Here is a 19446-nt window from a genome sequence, read left to right as displayed (position 1 = left end):
GGCCTGTGACCATTAGCTGGGGAACAGGGTCTGTATCTGGCTGCTGGCCTAGTGGTTGACCTGTAGCACCCTGAGGCTCAGGCCTGGGTGGGGCAGGGGGTGGCTTGCCCTGCACTCCATTCTTCGACTGCAGCTTCTGTGCCTCCGTTTCTTCCTCAGCCTCAAACTCCATGAACCTGGTGTGGGGAGTACAGGCCCCACTGAGTCGGGTTGGCTTGGAGCACGTGGGATGAGGCAGGACAGGGGATGCTCATGGAAAAGCCCTCAGGAGGATGGAGAATGGATGGGCACAAACCCCAGCACCTCCAGTGATTCCCCATATCAGCCCTTTGAGGGTCATAGAAAATAAGGGACTGTGACCCTTAGACTGTGGTCAGGAGCCCCAGAGCATGGTGGGCAGAATTGTCCCAGCCCCGGGTAGGACAAGTTTCTGCAGGGGACGGGCCTTCTGGGGATACCAGGGCCCCCCTGGCCATCTGGGAGTAGCCCCTGAAGCCCCGGCCCGCAGCCAGCCCCAACTCCCACTCACTGCCCAGAACTGACTCACTTGGCAGCCACGTCGTAGTAGATTATGCGGTCAAAGTTGCTCGTGCCATGCCATTCCCGCAAGGCACGGCGCAGGCCTTCCTCCAGGCCCATGGTGGGCTTCAGGCAGGCCAAGGTGCGCAGCACTGGGCTGCAAGGACAGGCTTGGTCAGGGTCTGCGTCTGGTGGGAGCCCCCGCTGCCCCACACCCATTCCTTGACCCCCGATGACGGCCTGGTCTCCCCTCCCCTCCCAGAGTTGACTCGCCTCCTACACCCCAGACCGGTGGCTATTCTAGTGTCAAGCCTCAGCTCTGGGGATAAGTCATGAGACGCCAAGGCCGAGCAGTCATGCCTGTCTGAACCTTGGTGCATCTGTGCTGTGTCTGGTCTTAGGAACAGAATGTCTGTCCTTCATTCCATAGGTCAGGACCAACCCTGATAGGGGACTGAGCTGAGGCTTTAAGGCATGGCTGGTCACTACAGGCTTTTGAGCCAGAACTCTGGGATGGCATTCCTGAGGACATTCTCTCCCATGGACCCTACGCTGGGGGTCACACCAGTACCTTCTGGGAAGCTACCATTAGTTCTAGATCACCTGAGGGACTCACATAAGGAAGCAGGAAAGGGCCTCAGTGTCCAGAGTCTGAGGAATGTACTGCCGGGTCAGGGCCTTGAAGCTCTGCCAGCGCCGGAAGTTCTCATAGACGCTATTGGGACTGCTGGAGGTTTTTGGCAATGCCTGGTTTCGGGTGGTGGCCAGACCACTCTACCCACAAACCCACTGGGAGAGTGGTCCACCGCTGCATGGGAGCATGATGGGAGCCACCTGGGCCACTGGCAGTGGAACCTGAGGAGGATGGTCTCTCGTTCCAGCCTGGGTGACAATAGTAGCTGGAGTTGGAATAACGGTCTCCAGCACAGACGATACCAAGTAGAGGGGTGCAGGATGACCGGCCATGGAAGATGGAGCCTCTGCGGCCCCACAGTTGAGTGGAGCCTGTGTCAGGATGACAGGCTGGTTCTGGGCTGACTCCACAAGCGCTGCCTCAGGGCTGACCTAGATGATGACCTTGCAAGGTCCAGGGACATGGGGTCCATGGCCAGCAGCTCCTGCCACCACAGGCATCATGGGGAAAGGTGACAGCACCAGAGGGTTGCCAGGAGCAATGGCCGAGGTCACCAGAGGGGGCATCTGGATCGGTTCCCAGGGTGGTGGCTGGGGGAGCCCTGGATTGAGAAAGGGCGAGACCCTGAAAGCAGAGCCGAAGACCCCAAGATTCATGGTCATCTCTGGGAGCAGCACAGGAGACACTGCGGACAGGAGGGAGGAGGAGTGAGAGGGAGATGGTACAGGGGGAGGGCCAGGAGGACTTGGCTGGGGCAACATTCCATGAAGGGATCTCATTGGAGGATCAGAACAAGAACTTTCCTTCAAACTTGTCAGTGGCAGCACAGCTCACATGGCCTCTTCCAGCAATTTAGACAGTTTCCCAATTCTCAGCACACAGGTTGGCATGGTCTTCGCTGTATCTCAATACTTTATCCACCAGTCTAGTTGTGTGCCCCTCAAATCTTTCTCCTTCCTCTCTCCCTGATGACCTCCTTCAACAGAGTCTACTCTTTCTTTGGAAAATTCAGTCATTAGTGACCTGTGAACCCCTGTAGGTCACAATTTGAACGGAGTTTTCCTCAGCAAATGCTGTGGGTTTTGCTTTTTTGTTTGTTTGTTTTGCTGATCCTTCTTAGGGTCCAGTCCCTAGGACTGAAAGTAATGTAGATTTGTCTAACATGTTTGACTAGCTTTTTCAAAGTTTTGTTCTACTGGAAGCTCTTATCCTTCGTAGAATAGCCACAAAACCTCAAGTTGGAACAGCTTCCAAACTCAAACTTACTTTCTTTGTATTTGCAATATATTTTATGGATGATTTGCCTCCTAAATAAAACGTTGAATCGAGGAATATTTTTAATGGTTCAAAGCTAAGCTTTGACAAAAGTCAATGATGTGTGTTTAATGCAGTGCTGGGTGTTCCCTTCTACTTTCTCTGGTCAGTACAATTCTCTCCCACACCAAAGTAGTTTTCTGTTGTTAACATAATTCTAGATATGTACTATGTACTGAAACCCCAAAGAATCTCATTTTTTATGAACTCACTATTGGTTTCCACTCTGGTTAAAAGCACATGTATGTTCTACCAGCTGGCATGTGTAGTGATTTTTTTTATATTCGTCAAACGGCTTCTCTCTTTTTCAGGAGACTCCATCCCCACAGCATGAAATTCTGCAGACCCTAACTAAATCCTTACAGTGTCTGGCAATTCAGTGGCGAATGGAATAGGGAGGTCTGAATTAGGAAGTGGAGCAGAATGGAAGTGCAACTGACTTCAATGTTCAGATCAGCAACAAAGTTACCTTCTGCATATTTTCATCCGTGGCTGGGAAAACCTGATTCAAATTTCCTCTACACTCTTTTCTTCAGTGTTTATAAGAAAATAATTTTTCAGTCTAGTTTTGGAACGATTTATAAGATCTCCCCAAAATCTCAGTCTGAAAGGATTTGGGAATATGCATTTATAATACAACATTCATTGCACTGTTTGGCCTCTATGGAGGGAATGACCTGCTCAGCCAGTAGCCGTCAGATCATTCCATCCTAAGCAGTGTGGCAAGCTGCCTTTGCAGACACCAATCTCCGGACGCTTCCCAGCAGCTGCTCTGTCACTGTACATTGGTTCAACAGCGGTATCCAGGTCATAAGAATTCTATCAAAATCAAGAACATCCTTCCCCAAACAATGTTGGACACAGGGAACGAGGACTCGAGAAATTTCTTGAAACTTCCAATTCTGTCATGAAGAAACTATACTTGATTTTCAGCCAGGGATTTCTCATGAGATGGATTTTGAGCTTGAACTTTGTCCTCAGGCTTCAGGCAAGACTTTATGTTTGCTTCCTTGCTGTGTCCTGAAAAGCCACCTATAATTCTGGAAGCTCTTGTGCGTGCGTGACTGGCGGAAGTTTGCACCCACCACGGCCCGTAGGTGCGCGCGCACTGGGGCTGTCCTGGGTCAGTTCTAAGCAGTTAGAGGTAACGGACACGCACGCGCACCTGCATTTCGCGCGGGGTCTGCAACCACCAACGTCCTACAGGCTATGGGTGTAATGATTCCCCTTTGGGATATTTGCACCCATGCCTCTATCAGATTCAACAGAGAGGTGTGTGGCCCTGTCCAGCTGTCTGCAGGGGCGCATCTCCCCCAGGCTGTGGGCACCACTGCACACCTGCGCCATGTCCTTTCCGGATCCGGATGCTGAGCGCGAGGGAGGTAAAGGAATCCTGGGACCATTCAAACTGCTACTTGGGGTCCGAGCGATAGTGCAGTGGGCAGGGCCATTGCCTTGCATATGACCAACATGGCTTCCATCCCCGTAATCCCAGATGGTACCCTGAGTACTGCCAGAGTAATTCCTGAGTGCAGAGCAATTACTGAGCACAGTCAGTGTAGCTTAAAACCAAAACAAAAGAATCCCAAAACACAACAGCAATAAAACAGCAGAAGCAAACTAACCCTACTACTTTGTGGACCTTTTTGGTATGATACAAAAGCAAACGAAGTTTTTTCTTATTGAAAACATTAGCCCTTGAACTTGAAGAAAGTCAGGTCCGTCGTAAATGGGGAAAATCTCTAACACAAATAGAAAGTGAATACATAGAAAAGCTTTTCCTTTGTTTCCCAAAACGTTTTAGGAACCAGCAATTAGTTTCCGTCACTATACCCTCGTTAATAAATGAAACAGTTTTCATGACTTAAAATAATGGATCAATCATAATATGACGTCCAATTGTTGTGCAATTGATAGCCAGGTTAGCAGGAGATGCAAGAACAAAGCAAATATCAACAAAGATAGGTAAAGGCTCAGTTTAGCTTACAAAATTGACAGTGAAACTTTATTTTTGTACATTTTAATGCCTTAAAATATTTAAAATGTGTGTTCATTATCTGTAGTACTTTTGGACACAGACACTTCATTTACAGAGAACAGGTAGAAGTGTTCCAGCCATTGTCAGCTCACAAGTACATGGGTGTAATGCTGCCATCCCAGATCTGTTTGAGTTGAAGCATCGTGATAACCAGTTCCAAGAAACCAGTAGGATGGCCAAGTGGCAGAAACACGCATTTCAGGTTGTTTACTTCAGTAAGCAGCCAGTGAAATTTTGGGCCCAGCAGAGCAAGCTGAACATGGTGACCCATTAAATATGAGGGACCTGTGGTAGTGGTGGTTCTGGTATTATGGCAACACTAATTCAGTTTCCTTCATCCCACAAAGAATTTGTTAGGATGATAAATATCTGCTGGAGAAAGGGCAAATGCAATTGGAAAGAATCTTGAGAAATCCCAGAGGAAAGGAAGACGGTGTACTGGGCAGACAAGGCAGCAGCTCACTGAGCGTTTCCACTCTGTCCTGGGAGTAGCCAGTCATGGAAGCTCTTATGAATTCTTTCCCAAGGACACAGAATGAAGGGTGTCCTTCATTTTCCCCATGAGCAACTTCGGGAGTTTAAGTTGCTTTGTGTACCTGAGGAGTGAAGGTCTAGTGTTGGTGTGTTTGCAAAGATAGGCACATATGTAGTGGTCATGGCATGTGGTTTTCAGCATGTTATACGTGCATCACACAACTAAGGTCATATATGTTGTCATCAGTAACTCTCGACGTGGGTGCCTTTCCCCACCATTGTCCTCAGATCACCTTCAGTCTGCTTCTTCCTTGACTGAGGATTTCTTAGTGTAATCAAAAGTCAAGACTTTCTCTTCATTTAGGATTTTTAAATTACCTTCTTTTGTTTAAATAGCACGCTGAGATCATACAGTATTTGTCCTTGCTCTGAATTATTTTGCTCGTCAGGATGCCCTCCATCCATCCAAATTGCAGGAGTCTGCAAGATTTTACCTTTTCTTGTAGCTGAGTAGGGTTCTGTTGTTTGTGTTTATACTACAACTTTATCCGTTTATGTGTCCATTTGGGGTTTTTCTGAGTATTGTACTTAGCACTGCAGTGAATACAGGAGTGCATATATCATTTTGAGTTTTCTATTAAGGGGTTTTGGTGGGAACATGCAAATGTGAAATCACTAGGTCTTTTGGAACCTATATTCTTGCTCCACTACCCAACTCCAGGCCGCTTTCCACACACTTGGGCCGGGCCTCACATCTGAGTGAACATATTCCTGGCCACATCCCTACCCATTTTCTATAATTACAGCACCAATATGATGGGTTTCAGACAGTAGGTAACAAATCATAGAGGAAATATATATATATATATTTATATATATAAATATATTTATATATAGTTTCAGACAATAGGTAACAAATCATAGAGGGAATTTATATATATATATATATATATATATATATATATATCTCAGACAGTCCAGCAATCTCCCGAGAGTATTCTCCCCATACTGGACAGCCGGGCAAACTACTCATGGTGTATTCGATATGCCAAAATTATTAAAATAATGAGTCTTATTTCCCTGACCCTGAAAGAACCTCCAATCATTGGGAAAGACAAGTAAGGAAAGGCTGCTAAAATCTCAGGGCTTGGATGAATGGAGACATTGCTGGCACCTGACTTCATTGAGCTCATCAAGTAAATTGTTGAACAACAGGATGACAGTGATAGAGTGATTCTTGCTTTTAGAGAAGTTTCCAAACTTTTCCACAGAGGTTCAGCCAAATGTTGTTCCCACAGACTGTGAATGAAATAGCACCCCTTTTACACCACCCCTTCTCAGTACTGGTTGTTTCCAGATATATATATATATATATATATATATATATATATACATACACACATATATGTATATATATACACTCACACACATATATGTATATATATCAGTTATTTTTAGATATATATTTAGCTAAGATATATATATCTTTCTGATTCTTGTGACTTGAAATTCATTGCTTTTTAATTTTTGCTTTGCATTTCTTAGATAACAAGTGACTAGTAATATCTTTTCAGATGTCTGCTGGCTTTTCTTAGCCATTTTCGGAAAATGGATGCTCATCTCCAATTTTATGTAATTGTTGAGTTTTTCTGGTTGAGCTTTATAACGCTTTATGTGTATGTAATATTTAAGCCTTTACGAAAAGCATGGTTTGCAAATGTTTTCTCCCATTTCGTAGGAAGTGTTTCAATTTTAAGAAAGTCTGATTTGGATTTTTAAGAAGTCTGATTTTTTTTTGCCATGCATAAGCTTTCAGATGTAGGCCCATTTGTTTATTTCTGGTTTTATTTTATGTATTTTTATCCTGAGTCAATCTTGTTTAGATTTGTTGGTGTACCATTGTTCACAGTAGCTGTGTTCTTCTTTGTATTTTAATGTTGGTTTAAATGTTTCCTTTGCAAGTTGTAGCATTGTAGGCTACTTATTTTTTTGTCAATTTTATTTACTATACCAGCATCAATTGGTGGCTTGGCTAATTTTCCCTTTCATTTGAGAATTTTCTTATTTCTTTTTTTAAATTTTATTTTTATAAAGTAGTTCACAATGCTTGAGCAGGCCCAGTAACGTCTCCATTGGAGACTTTGTTGTTACTGTGTCTGGCATATCAAATACTCTCGGTAGCTTGCCGGGCTCTCCGAGAGGGGCGGAGGAATCGAACTCGGGTCGGCCATGTTGGCCGCTTGTAAGGCGATCTTTGATTACATTTAATATTTGATCACCAATCCCAATATCATTACACCTTCCCACTACCATATTTCAGATGTTTTCACCCCAAACCCCAACCCATGCCCCAAAGCAGAACCAACATGATTTCTTTTGTATTGTTTGTTCTGAATAAAATGATGAAAATGCTCGAAAATGTTTCCTTAGAGAAAACTGTGTGAAGATTGTTGCATTTCACGCAGGACCCACTAAGCCCTTCTATAAGAGATTATGAGCATATTGTAAAATGTTGAACATTGTGTGCATATATATTGGGCTGGAGTGATAGCACAGCGGTAGGGCGTTTGCCTTGCATGTGGCCGACAAGGCCAACCTGGGTTCAATTCCTCCTTCCCTCTCAGGGAGCCCAGCAAGCTACCCAGAGTATCTCGCCGGCACTGAAAACCCTGGCAAATTACCCGTGACATTTTAATATGCCAAACACAGTAACAACAAGTCTCAAAATGGAGTCGTTATTGGGCCTGCTGGAGCAAGTCGATATCAATGAACAGGAAGCATAGGATTGGTTGCCTTCTCCTTTAAACCCCATCAAATGTGGTGTGCCACTCTTCGAAAATGGGTGGGGTCAGGTATGAGACGCAGCCGCATGGTCCAGGAATACGTTCACTCATAGGTGAGCCTTGGCCTGAACATGTGAAGAACGGCTGTGAACATGGCAGCAGTTGAGTTCTGGAGGATTTTGGCTGCCAGGGTGTAAAATCTTATCACGCTGAAGGTTGTGTGTTCACGGGCTCACTGGATGGCCCTTTCTCACTGCCTTCGTTCAGTGCTCTTGAGTCCTGTGTGTGCCTGGATCAGGATGGCTGTTCTTTCTCTCAAGCTTGAGCCCCTCTTGCTCTGACTCTCCTCTCTGAGTTTACAGTCTTAGTTTATATAGCAGTCACGTAAGGCGGTGACATAAAGGTGGGTTGAATACTGACAAATCAACAAAGAGAGGTAAGACCACTGCTCCAGGAGATTAAGGATAAAATCTCATCTAAAGAGATTACTCCAGATTACTAGGAGATCTGCTCAAGGGTGGGATCCCAACAAGGGTGTGTTCTTCCCTCAGTTAGTAATCTACTTAAATAGTTGTAATAAATCTATTTCTACTATTTCTAGCAATGTCATTCTGTATGAGCACAGTAAGAGATATAAACTTAGTTTGGTTCTTCCTGAGAACATCTCACTATACATTCTGCAGTCCTCACGCCAGGTTAATCTTCCTAGCTCCAGCAGGGTCCTAGTCTCGTCATTACTTACTTTTGGATCATGACAGCATTTGTCCATGATCATGCCCTCAACTTATAGTTGAGTATCGTGGCGCTTTGGCCTGGCCCATTTCGGTGCCAGGGTAGCTCACCGCTTGCCCTAGGTCCATTCAATCCCTCATCGGGACCCTGCTCTTGGGGTGCTAGGAACTAAGGGCAACTGAGTCAAGAAATCAGATGCCCAGGAGTAAATATTATTTGGAGTCAATCAACTCCCAAGTTACAAAGCATAATATTAACTGTCTTCCTGTGTCCACACAGAAAGGACATTGCTTACAAGTTCAGTGTCCTTAGATGGGTGTGACCTGACAAACCTAAGCTACCTGAGGAAGGACAAAAGAGTGTTATCCTACATCAGGGGATGACGCAGGCCTTTAATGCTGTGAAATTTCTCTTAACTCTGCAGCATGTCACTTGTTTTAGAAAGTTGTGTTTCCATTTTCATTTGTCTCATTTTTTCTCCTCTAATTTCCAGTTAACTTTCTTTCTTGTACCATTGGCTGTTCAGAGTTGTTTTATTTCCATGCATATAAGTAGTTCTAAGTTTTCTTTATGATTAATTTCTTTCTTGCCATTGTGTTCACATTGGCTACTTGGCATGTTTTAGATCTTCTTGATATTGCTAAGAAAATTTTTGTAGTCTAACAAATGATCAGTCCTAGCAAATGTAACCATGTGCACTTGAAAAGATTGTGATGCATTGAATGCTATATATATACATATATATATGTAGTAAATATGTATGCATGTATATTTTTCCTTCATTGCTTTGAATTTGATTTCTCATTCTCTGGCTCTACTGTGTTGATAGTGCTCCGGGTTATTTGCACTCCAACTCTATAGGTGGAGACCCCAGATAGATTGTTGTATTCCCTTCCACCCATTCCGGGCTTGAATGAGCCCTAAATACACCAGGAGACCAGCACCCACTGCCATCTAGCTCCCAAGTGGGTTGAACACCAAAGGAGTTTATGGATGTCTAAGATGGTTAAAATAATAAGGCTGTGTGCAAAGTTTGAGTCATGTGAAAGCAAGAGAGAATTTTTCTCATTGGAAACCATCACTACTTCAGTCAAGAACATTTCAAGTCCTCCTAAATGAGGATGATGAGTGACAGGTCTAAGGTTAATCTTTGCAGGTCATGTGTGCCTTCCCTGTTAGCATAGAATTAATAACCAACAGTTCTAACCATTGCTTTCTTGGGGAACAGTGTTTATTATTACAGTCATTGCAGTTCACCCCACTCAAGTGCCCAAGATTTTCCACCTCTATCCATGTGCTACCTCTTGTTATGTCCCACTCCACCCTCAAGTGCATGGTAATCTCAGGTTTGCAATTCAAGCCAAGGGGTTGCCATATTTGACACTCTCTCTTTCCTTGTTTTCTGACTCCCAATTATCACAGATGAGTGAGATCCTGTGAGCTTTGTCTTAATACATCTTACTTATTTCAACTAACTTACTTATTGAAATTAAGGTTTTTGTCTTAATCCATGTTACTTATTCCAGCTCCAGTCAGAGATTTCATTATTTAGTAATACCTTAGTAAAATTCAATTGTGTACATCTGCATGTGTGCACGTGTGTCCTAACTTCTTTATTCACCCATCATTGATGTTTGCATTGTCTCCATATCTTGGCTATTCTAATCAGTGCTTCCATGAACACAGGTATACATATATTTTTCCAAATTCAGATTTTTTTTTGTTTTTAGGGGAACAATGCCAACAAGTGAAATCTCTGAATCATATGGAAATTATATTTTTATTGTTTTGGTGAAATCTCTGGAGTGTTTTCCCTAGAAGTTGAACCAGATCGTTTCCCCCGTGAGGGAACCTTATTAACATTCCTGCCAATAGTGGTTGTTTCTACTCTTTGTGACATATGCCATTCTCAATGGTGTGTGATAATATCTCATTGTTTTGATTTGCAACTTCCTGGTAATAGTTGATACTAAACATGTTTTCATACACTTATTGATAATTTGTATGTCCTCTTTGTGGATGGGTCTCACTTCTCTCCTGTTTTGATGTGATGATTTGTGTTTTTTTGAGCTTTTGCATGCTTTATACATCTTGATATTGGTCCTTCATTTGTTATATGTTTGAAAATATTTTCTCCCACTAAGTAGGGCAGTTTGAAAATTTTATCCCAAGTTTCTTTTGTTCTGTAAACACTTGTACATTTGCTTTAATCCTCTTTGTATTTTTATTTCTTTTACCAGAGAAGTCAAACCATTGCACACACCCATGAGGTTCCTTTCCTAGACAGGTCTGCATATGCTTTCATAATTGTATTGTATGGATTATGGACCAAGTTCAATGTCTATAATCCACTTTGAATTACATTTGGGGGGATATGAGATACATATTTCTCTTTTTTTACATTTTATTTTCCAGTTTTCCCAACATGTTAGTTGAAGAGGACTTGCCTGCCCCACTTTATGTACCCAGAAACTCTGTCATAGACTTTCAATAAATATCTGTGTATATATCTGTGTTATATCTGTGTGCTGTCAATTCTACCCCATGGTCCTGAGAGTTCGTTTTTCTTTGAATAGATCATAATTTTGAATACTATGTTTTGCAACATTGTTTTTGACCATTCCTTTAATGTGCCCCCCTTCCAATCTTGATTCTTCCTATATCTCCCTATCTTCTTGGTTAACCCTATACTCTCATGCTATGCCCACCACCACCACCACCTCCAGTTAACTAATTTTCACCCATGCCCCCTTTGAGTATTTCTGGGGTCTCACTGACAACTATACATCCTTATAATGGGAAAATTTACTATAGCACAATATTAAGTCAGGAAATGCATTCCTTCCCTCCTTTTTCTTGCAATTGCTTTTAGTTCTCAGGGAGTTTTATGATTCTGTGTTAATTTCACTAAAAATTTTTCTAAATTGTTGATGAATGTCATCAGAATCTTGAACAACTGCATGAAATATGTATAATTTGGGTATTATCATTTGGGAAATGTTAATTTTTTATATCCACAAACATGTAGTGTTTTCCCATTTCCAGAGTCCTTTTATTTTCCTTTGTAAAATGACTAATAATACTCACGTAATTTTTTACATTTGTTGTGAATATTAGTTTGATTTTTCGGTTATTGTTTTTTTTGCATCACTCCCATAGGAGCTCAGGTCTTACTGCTGCCTCAGTGATCGTGAGTGACACCCACAGGTCTTGGGAAAACATAGGAGTGCTGAGGATCTAATTTGGATTGGCTGAGTGTTAGTGAATCCATTTTGGATCTGTACTTTTGCTTGGGGAGGTTTTTTACTGATTTTTTTTCATTTTAATTTTTTTGGGGGGGTCTACAGGCTGGAGCGATAGCACAGCGGGTAGGGCGTTCGCCTTACACGCGGCCAACATGGTCGACCTGAGTTCAATTCCTCCGCCCCTCTTGGAGAGCCCGGCAAGATACCGAGAGTATTCGATATGCCAGACACAGTAACAACAAAGTCACCAATGGAGACATTACTGGGCCCGCTTGAGCAAATCGACGATCAACGGGAGGGCCTTTACCTTTACCTTGGGGGGGTCTACACTAGCAGTGCTCAGGGCTTACTCCTGGCTCTGTACACAGAGGTCACCCCTGGTGGGAGTTGGAGGATTCTGGGTGATATTGAATAATGGATCCAAGTCAGCCTCATGCAAGAAAGTACCTTACCCACTACACTATTGCATTTGTTTCTTTACTGCCCTTCTCTCAATTCTATAATTCAGTGATTTTTCTCTTCTGATGTCAGTTAAATAGCTTACATAATTTATTTAAAAATTTTCTTTTCTAGACCTCTTTTTTATTTGTGTGCGGGCCACATCCACTGGTGCTCTGGGCTTACCCTGGATCTGCATGCAGAGAAGAATCCTGGCTGGCTAAGCAGACCACATGGGGAACAAGAGATCATACAGATCAGTCATGTGCAAGTAAGTACCCTACCTGATTTGCTAGCTTTCTGTCCTCCATCTCTTGCTTATTGATAAGGACATGTGTACTGTCTTTAAAAAAAATTTTTATTGAATCACTGTGAGATAATTACAAAACTACCCTATTTGTGTTTCAGTTATACAATGATCAAACACCCATCCCTCCACCAATGCACGTCTTCCACCACCAATGTCCCGGGTATCCCTACCGTCCCACCCCTCCCCCTGCCTCTATGACAGACAATCTCCCCTATACTCTCTTTTGTATTGCTTGTTATGATTCGAATAAGATGTCGCGTGGTCAAGGAGCGGCAGCATGCTCCTGGAATTCTAAAATTCTACATAAGTAGGATGTGTAGAAATCTCTGCAGCAAGTTGCTCGATTCAGAAATTCTTTTGTGTGTCTCTGGATCATGGCCATTATGGAGCTTAAGTAGCAGCCAGAGGCAGTTTCTGGGCGTGACATCCAGGGTCCCTTGGGGATAGGGGAAGAGAGGCAACATCCCATCCCCTATCCATTGATGCCAGGAGTTTGTTGTCTCTGAACCCGCTTACCTGCACTTCTCTCTGGGTTCTGAAAGTTGGCAACAACCAGGGAGGTGGGGTTTAGAGGGCAGGTGGAGGGACAATGTCTTCCCCGCCCCCAAAATCTGGGCATGTCGGTGAAGTTGGTCTGGCTTGAATTCTGGAGGCATCTCTGCAGTGAGCTGCTCTGTTTGAGACTCTTTTGTGTCTCTAGATCATGGCCCTTGGTTCCATCTTTTCTAGAGAAATTGGCATATGCCATGCAGGGCACACCTGCTCTCCCACAGTGTACCACCGACCTTAACTATGGCTTTTGTTCTCTTTCGAAATTTATGAGTCTCTGAAAATAAGGCCAATAAATGAGCCTGTATAGCTGAGCCAGCGGGGGTTTGTCTGTGTGGCTCCCACATATGTAACTTTTGTCAGTTTACTTTCCTGGTAAACTTGGACCCAAGTTGTTGGGGTCCGACCAAAGGCACAGCAGCATTGAAGACACCAGCAGGCTGCTGATGCGCTCGCCCTGAAGGAACAGGTTGACCTGCTCTCAGAATCATACTCCCCCACCCACCGCCAAGTGTGTCACTGATTCAATTTTGGCTCGTTCCATTCTAATGCTGAGTCCTACTATTTTATTCTTTACCTCTTCTGTTCAATTACTTATTGTTTCTCCCCTCGGTCTTATTGTAGGTTCATTGACTCTTGTGATACTTTAGTAGTTCAGTGGTTATATAGAGCATTTTGTTGCTTTAGGTCATGTCACTCAGTGTCAGAATTTATGAAGCACTTGAGAAGTGTTCTGGGCTTATGTCCCTGTCCAAAGAATGGTGAAATTTCTTAACTTTTTCATTATTACTAGTGCTTCATGTGAGTTTTGGGTTTAACCCTGGGTTCAAGGTGGTCTGAGCAGTGATGTACTGTTTCCATTGGTGTATCAGGCTACTTTGATATGTAAGGGTTAAATTGTACTTTTGCTCTACTTCTGCTGTACCACCTGAATTAAGAAATACCTTCTCATGGTGTATTGCTATGATGACAGAAAAGTTAGAAATGTGAGCGGGAGCTAAGCAAAGGCAACCAGGAGACAGCCAGAGGCAGGAACTCTGAGTGGCTCATTCTAGGAACCTAGCAGAGAAGAATAGGTCATCAGTAATAAGTCTTGGTTCAGAATGGAGCAAAAGGACCCAAACCCACCTGTTACTCGGGTGGAGAAGTAGGGAAGGGTCACAGAAACAATTAGTCAATCAATAGATGTCTCTATGGGACCTAAAACAATGTGTCCATAACAAAGATTTCCAGCAACAGGAACCACAACTAAGACCCCTCCTGCTTCAGTGTAATTTGGTGTATTGTCACAACACAACCAATTGAGAAGCCCCATTTATTTGCTCCTTTTCTCTTTGCCCCCAGTGAGTGGTTTCAGGAATGTTCCTATTTTAAGTGCTCAGTGCCCCTGTCTGGCTACAGTTCTAGAAGATTGCCTGGTTGTGGTCAGTTTTGACATGAAATAATTCACTCTCATTGCTTAATGTCCTAAAGTTTGTTTTGCTGTGATGGATTAATCGAACTGTTACATTTGAAGGCCCTGGTATGATGCTAAGACAACTTGGAATTCCTGGCTTTGTGGCTGAAATGAAACCTGGATCCTAATAGAAGGTGTCTAAGGGTACCAGCCTTCCTTAGCAGCCCACAGAGTCCAGGAGAAGTTGGCCAGGCGGGCGAGGGATCAATGAGATTCACTGACAACAGGTACCTTCCCTAACACCTTCTTACCTGGACAGACTTCCAGGAAAGCCCTTAGCTCCTGTCCCAGGGAGAGTTTGGATTCTGAGTCCTTTTCAGAATGTGGGGAGTGAGTTTCCCTTCTGGACGGAGTTTGATTCTCAGGTGCCGGGACTGGACCCAAGCGGCCCACAGAGTGCTGCCTGTTCTGAACAGTGCTTTCACAATGGTTCTCACTCAGGGGCCTGGGAGAGACTGATCACCTACCTACTCAGTGTGGGGAAGGGTTAATCAGTCACCCATGTGTAGTGTTTGTCTTTTTCTTTTGGGGAATTCCCAAGGATCTAGTATTCATTTCCCTGCTTACCATCTTTTTCTCTTTCCTGTTACCCCACTTCATCTGGTGAGCTGAGACTTTCTTTTCATATTACTCTGCGTGTGGAGGAGTGAGCAACTTTTCTGTCTTAGACGGCTGGGAGGAAATATTTTGGAGTTACTCGTCTTTCTTATCTATCCTCAGAAACTCACCGTTATTTTACCAAAATGTCCATTCCCCAGGAAGCAAGGCGTTAATAGCTTCCGTGGAAGAGAGCATAAGGGGTCCCTGACAGTTTGTTTTTTAGTGGCAAGAGAACCAGAACTCCTCCTCTCTGTTGGCATCATCCAAGTTGCTTTAGTCATTTCTCTGAAACTTGTTAGCTGACAGGTTCCTACACGGAACACTGAGAAATTCTTTTCCTTTTTAAAAACGTTTGGGCCTGGAGCGATAGCACAGCAGGTAGGGCATTTGCTTTGTATGCAGCCAACATGGCCTACCCGGGTTCGATTCCCAGCATCCCATATGGTCCCCTGAGCACCGTCAGGAGTAATTCCTGAGTACATGAGCCAGGAGTAATCCCTGAGCATTGCCAGGTGTGACCCAAAAAGAAAAAAAAAACAAAAAGCAAACATTTTTTTTAATTTTGTAAGGTAGTTCACAATAAATGATTATATTTAATATTCAAACACAAATTCTACCACCGTTACACCTTCCCGCCACCCAATTTGGGATGTTTCCATCCCAAGCCCCAGTCCTTGTCCCAAAACAGGGTCACGGTCCTCCCATTGTTCATTGATTTGCTCAAACGGAGGGCCCAGTAACGTCTCCATCGTGAGAGTTATTGTTACTGTGTCTGGAATATTGAATATATATTATATTCAATCTCACCCCTGTGGGCAAGATACTCTCGGTAGCTTGCCAGCCTCTCCGAGAGGGGCAGAGAAATCGAACCCTGCTTGGCTGGGCCGGCTGTGTGCAAGGCAAACGCCCTACCTGCTGTGCTATCTCTCCAGCCCAAAACACAACTGAAATAATATATTTTGTATTGTCTGTTTTGAAAAACCACTGAAAATGCTACAAAAAAAGTCTCCAAAGAGGAAACAGTGTGAAGATTGTTCTATTTTGTCAGGGGCCATTAAAACATACTTTAGGATATCACTAACATGTTATTAGAGGTTCAGTGATATGAGCTTTCGTTTATATATCTGAAAATATGTATATATGCGTATATATTTCCCTCTATGATTTTGTTTCCTATTTGTACCCCATCAAATGTGGTGTGGTACTTATGGAGAACGGGTAGGGAATGTCTTATGATGTGTCGCTCGTCCAGGAATACATTCACTAGTCGGCCTGAGCATGTGGGGATCAGCCTTGAGTGTGGTGGCAGTTGGGTTGGAGGCTTTCAGTTGTCGGGGCTTGGGTCCAGCTTTTTCTCCCGGAAGGGAGTAACATGACCATGACGCCTGACATAGCCAAGCCACCAGACTCTGCGCCAGACTGCTTCACTCCGGACGCCCCAAGGGGGGCGGGTGAAAGCCCTCCCTGCCCAAAGAACATTGAGAAAGTCTTATTTTACACTTCTTATTCTCAAAATATATGGACATAAAGGGCTAAAACAGAAGATTCCAACACTTGAGCTTGTGAGCTTTTGAGTTTGTTTTGTTTAAAAGACTGATACAGACCCAAGAAATAGGGTAAAAATGAGCTAATCTGAGACATGAGATAAGAGAATTACTTTTTGGCTTTCTCTCTCTGAAGAGAGAGGTGCCTTTTTTCTTTAAATTTTATTGAATCACCATGAGATAGGTACAAGCTTTCATGTTTGGATTACAATCACACAATGATCAAACACCCATCCCTCTACCAGTGCACATTTCCCAGCACCAATATCCCTGGTATACACCCCTTCCTACCCTCTCACTGCCTCCATGGTGTCAGTGGTGCACTGCCCTCCTTCCTTTTCAGCAGTCTGCAGAACCTCCGCCTTTGCACTTAAGCTGCAGAAAGACAACCACCTGGAGTCTCCTTGTTTGCTGAGAAAATGCCTCTCTCAGAACTAGAAAAGCTGAGAATGCTTATGTACCACTGTAGTGGTAGTCACTTATTCATAATTTCTCTTTGCCAATTTGATGCCAAGAGAGCTCTTTTCTGAACTGTTTCTCTAAGAGACAGACAGGGCAGAGGGGCATTTGTAGGTGGAGGGTGTCTGAAGGGACACTGGATGATCTCAGTAGGCCAATAGGGCTCCATTTGCCCTGGGGAACACCCTGTCTTTCTTGGTCTACCCTGAAGTCCTCTGGCCATTTGGGGCGGGGGGGGGGGGTGGTGGGAGGAGGGATCAGAGAAATAGCAAACTCAATCAATGGACTGTGAGTATACATGTGTGTGCATGTTAGTTTGCACATGTTTGCAGTCAGTTTGTCCAACGGTCTGTTTGTAAAAGGCTTGAAAGAGCGAGATTGAAAGCAGAAGTAGAAGCCCTCAAGGAAAGCTGCATCATTAATAAAGCTCAGCCTGTGAAGACATGAGTATCAGTAGCTTCTAATTTAGATTGAAGAAAGGAAAGTAGACCAAAATGTTTAAAATATTTAGAATCACGTCAGGTTTTTGGCAACTTAAACTTTAATGATTCCAGTTTTACTGGATTAAGACTCAACTTTGATGTTTAGTGTTCTAATGGAGAAAAATATATACTCTGAGGACTTCTGTGTTGAAATAAATAAGTAGCTATTATTTTGTGGTAACTTTTGGAAAACAGGGCTTCCAGAACTAAACTCTGAAGAAAAATTTGAATTGGAAGAAAATAAAAGGGGGTGAGAGTCTGAGAAGATTTTCTAGCACAATACATGACATTTGCTATTTATAAATTCAGACCTGTTTGGAGTTTCATGGGAGGCATTGCCTTTTGGGGGAGAGTTTAGAATTATATAGCTATAAAATATAGTTATGTGTTAACTAATTTCAGGCAGTTTTACTTATTTGAAAGGCAAATGTATACACCAAAATTGACCACACTTAGGAATAGTTTCTTTTTGAGATTTTCTTGTTGTTTAAATTTTAGTGTTATTGAGTAAATTTAGAAGTAGTTGTGTTCTGTACTTCTCTCCCCTCCTGACTGGAGGAAGTCTCCAGCTCAGGAATTCATTGTTGGCTAATTAAAACAGAAAAAAAGTAGTGACCTTTTTAGCTCATTAATGACCAGGATCCAGAGACTCACAAATAAATTTTGGAAGAGAGCCAACATGATACAGAGATGCTTCCGAACTGCAAACCACCATCCAGTTAAAAATTTAACTTCAGCTCTAGTGCCATATTTAAAATTTTAGATTTCCTGGACATTTCATACTGTATGCCATTGATATACCAAGAGTAACACACCACATTTGATGAATTTCAGGTAGAAGATAATCGATCTTCATAAAAAAATAATTATATATATATATATATATTAGCACACAATGCTCAACCTGTAACAACATGTTACTGATCTACTACAGCATTGTAGCACTGTCCTCCCAAGCAGAGAATTTTCTCAAGCGGGCGCCAGTAATGTCTCCATTGTGAGACTTATTGTTACTGTTTTTGGCTTATCAAATACACCTCGCGGAGTTTCCTAGGCTCTTCCATGTGGTCAGGATAATCTCGATAGCTTGCCAGGCTCTCTAATAGGGAACCTAAAAAGGTAAGCAGAAATATCAGGAAGAAAAGATTTGAGTCACTAGGAAAGAAAGATTAACTCAGTTAAGAAGAAAATAAACACATTACTGTGGACTGAGTTCACAAAAAGGTGCAGAGTCTGGGTCTAGTCCTAGTTCCCTGAATGCTTCCTCCAGTTCCAGGACTTCTCTGCTTTTCTTACCAGGAGAATCCGTATAGTCAACCTGATATCCACTTACCCAAAATTCATTTATGTTTCTTCCCCTGGTTCCCTGAAACCAAAAACATCCCTCAACTAAGAGAAGACCCGGAAGTCTTACCTTTGACTACTGACATGAATAGAAGCGTTTAAACTTTTGGTCAGTCTTCCAACTTTTTCAAAATTTACTTTGTTATTGATAATTAAAATTTTCCAAGATGTCTGGAAATCAGTTAGCTGGGAAGAAATGTGCAAGAAGAGAAATAGATAGATAGATAGATAGATAGAGATATAAATAGATATCAGTGGTATATATGTGATTCCTGAAACTATGGGTGATATGAATTTGACTAATTTGTATTTTTTAATTACTATATAAGAAATAGGTATATTCTGCAAGTTTTTAAAGCTGTATTTTATTGCAATTTAAAAGATTAGATGGGGGACAGATGGACAGTAGACGTTAAGGTGCATGCCTTATATGTGCCCAACCCCAGTTCAATCCCCAATACCACATGGTCCCCAAAACAGGGCTGAATTATCTCAGGTCCTCATATTGTACTACCAGCCTACTTG

The sequence above is a fragment of the Sorex fumeus genome, unplaced genomic scaffold, assembly GCF_029834395.1.
Source record: "Sorex fumeus unplaced genomic scaffold, SorFum_2.1 ptg000106l, whole genome shotgun sequence".
Classification (NCBI taxonomy): domain Eukaryota; kingdom Metazoa; phylum Chordata; class Mammalia; order Eulipotyphla; family Soricidae; genus Sorex; species Sorex fumeus.
The sequence above is the reverse complement of the archived record's forward strand: the minus strand, read 5'-3'. Positions refer to the sequence as shown.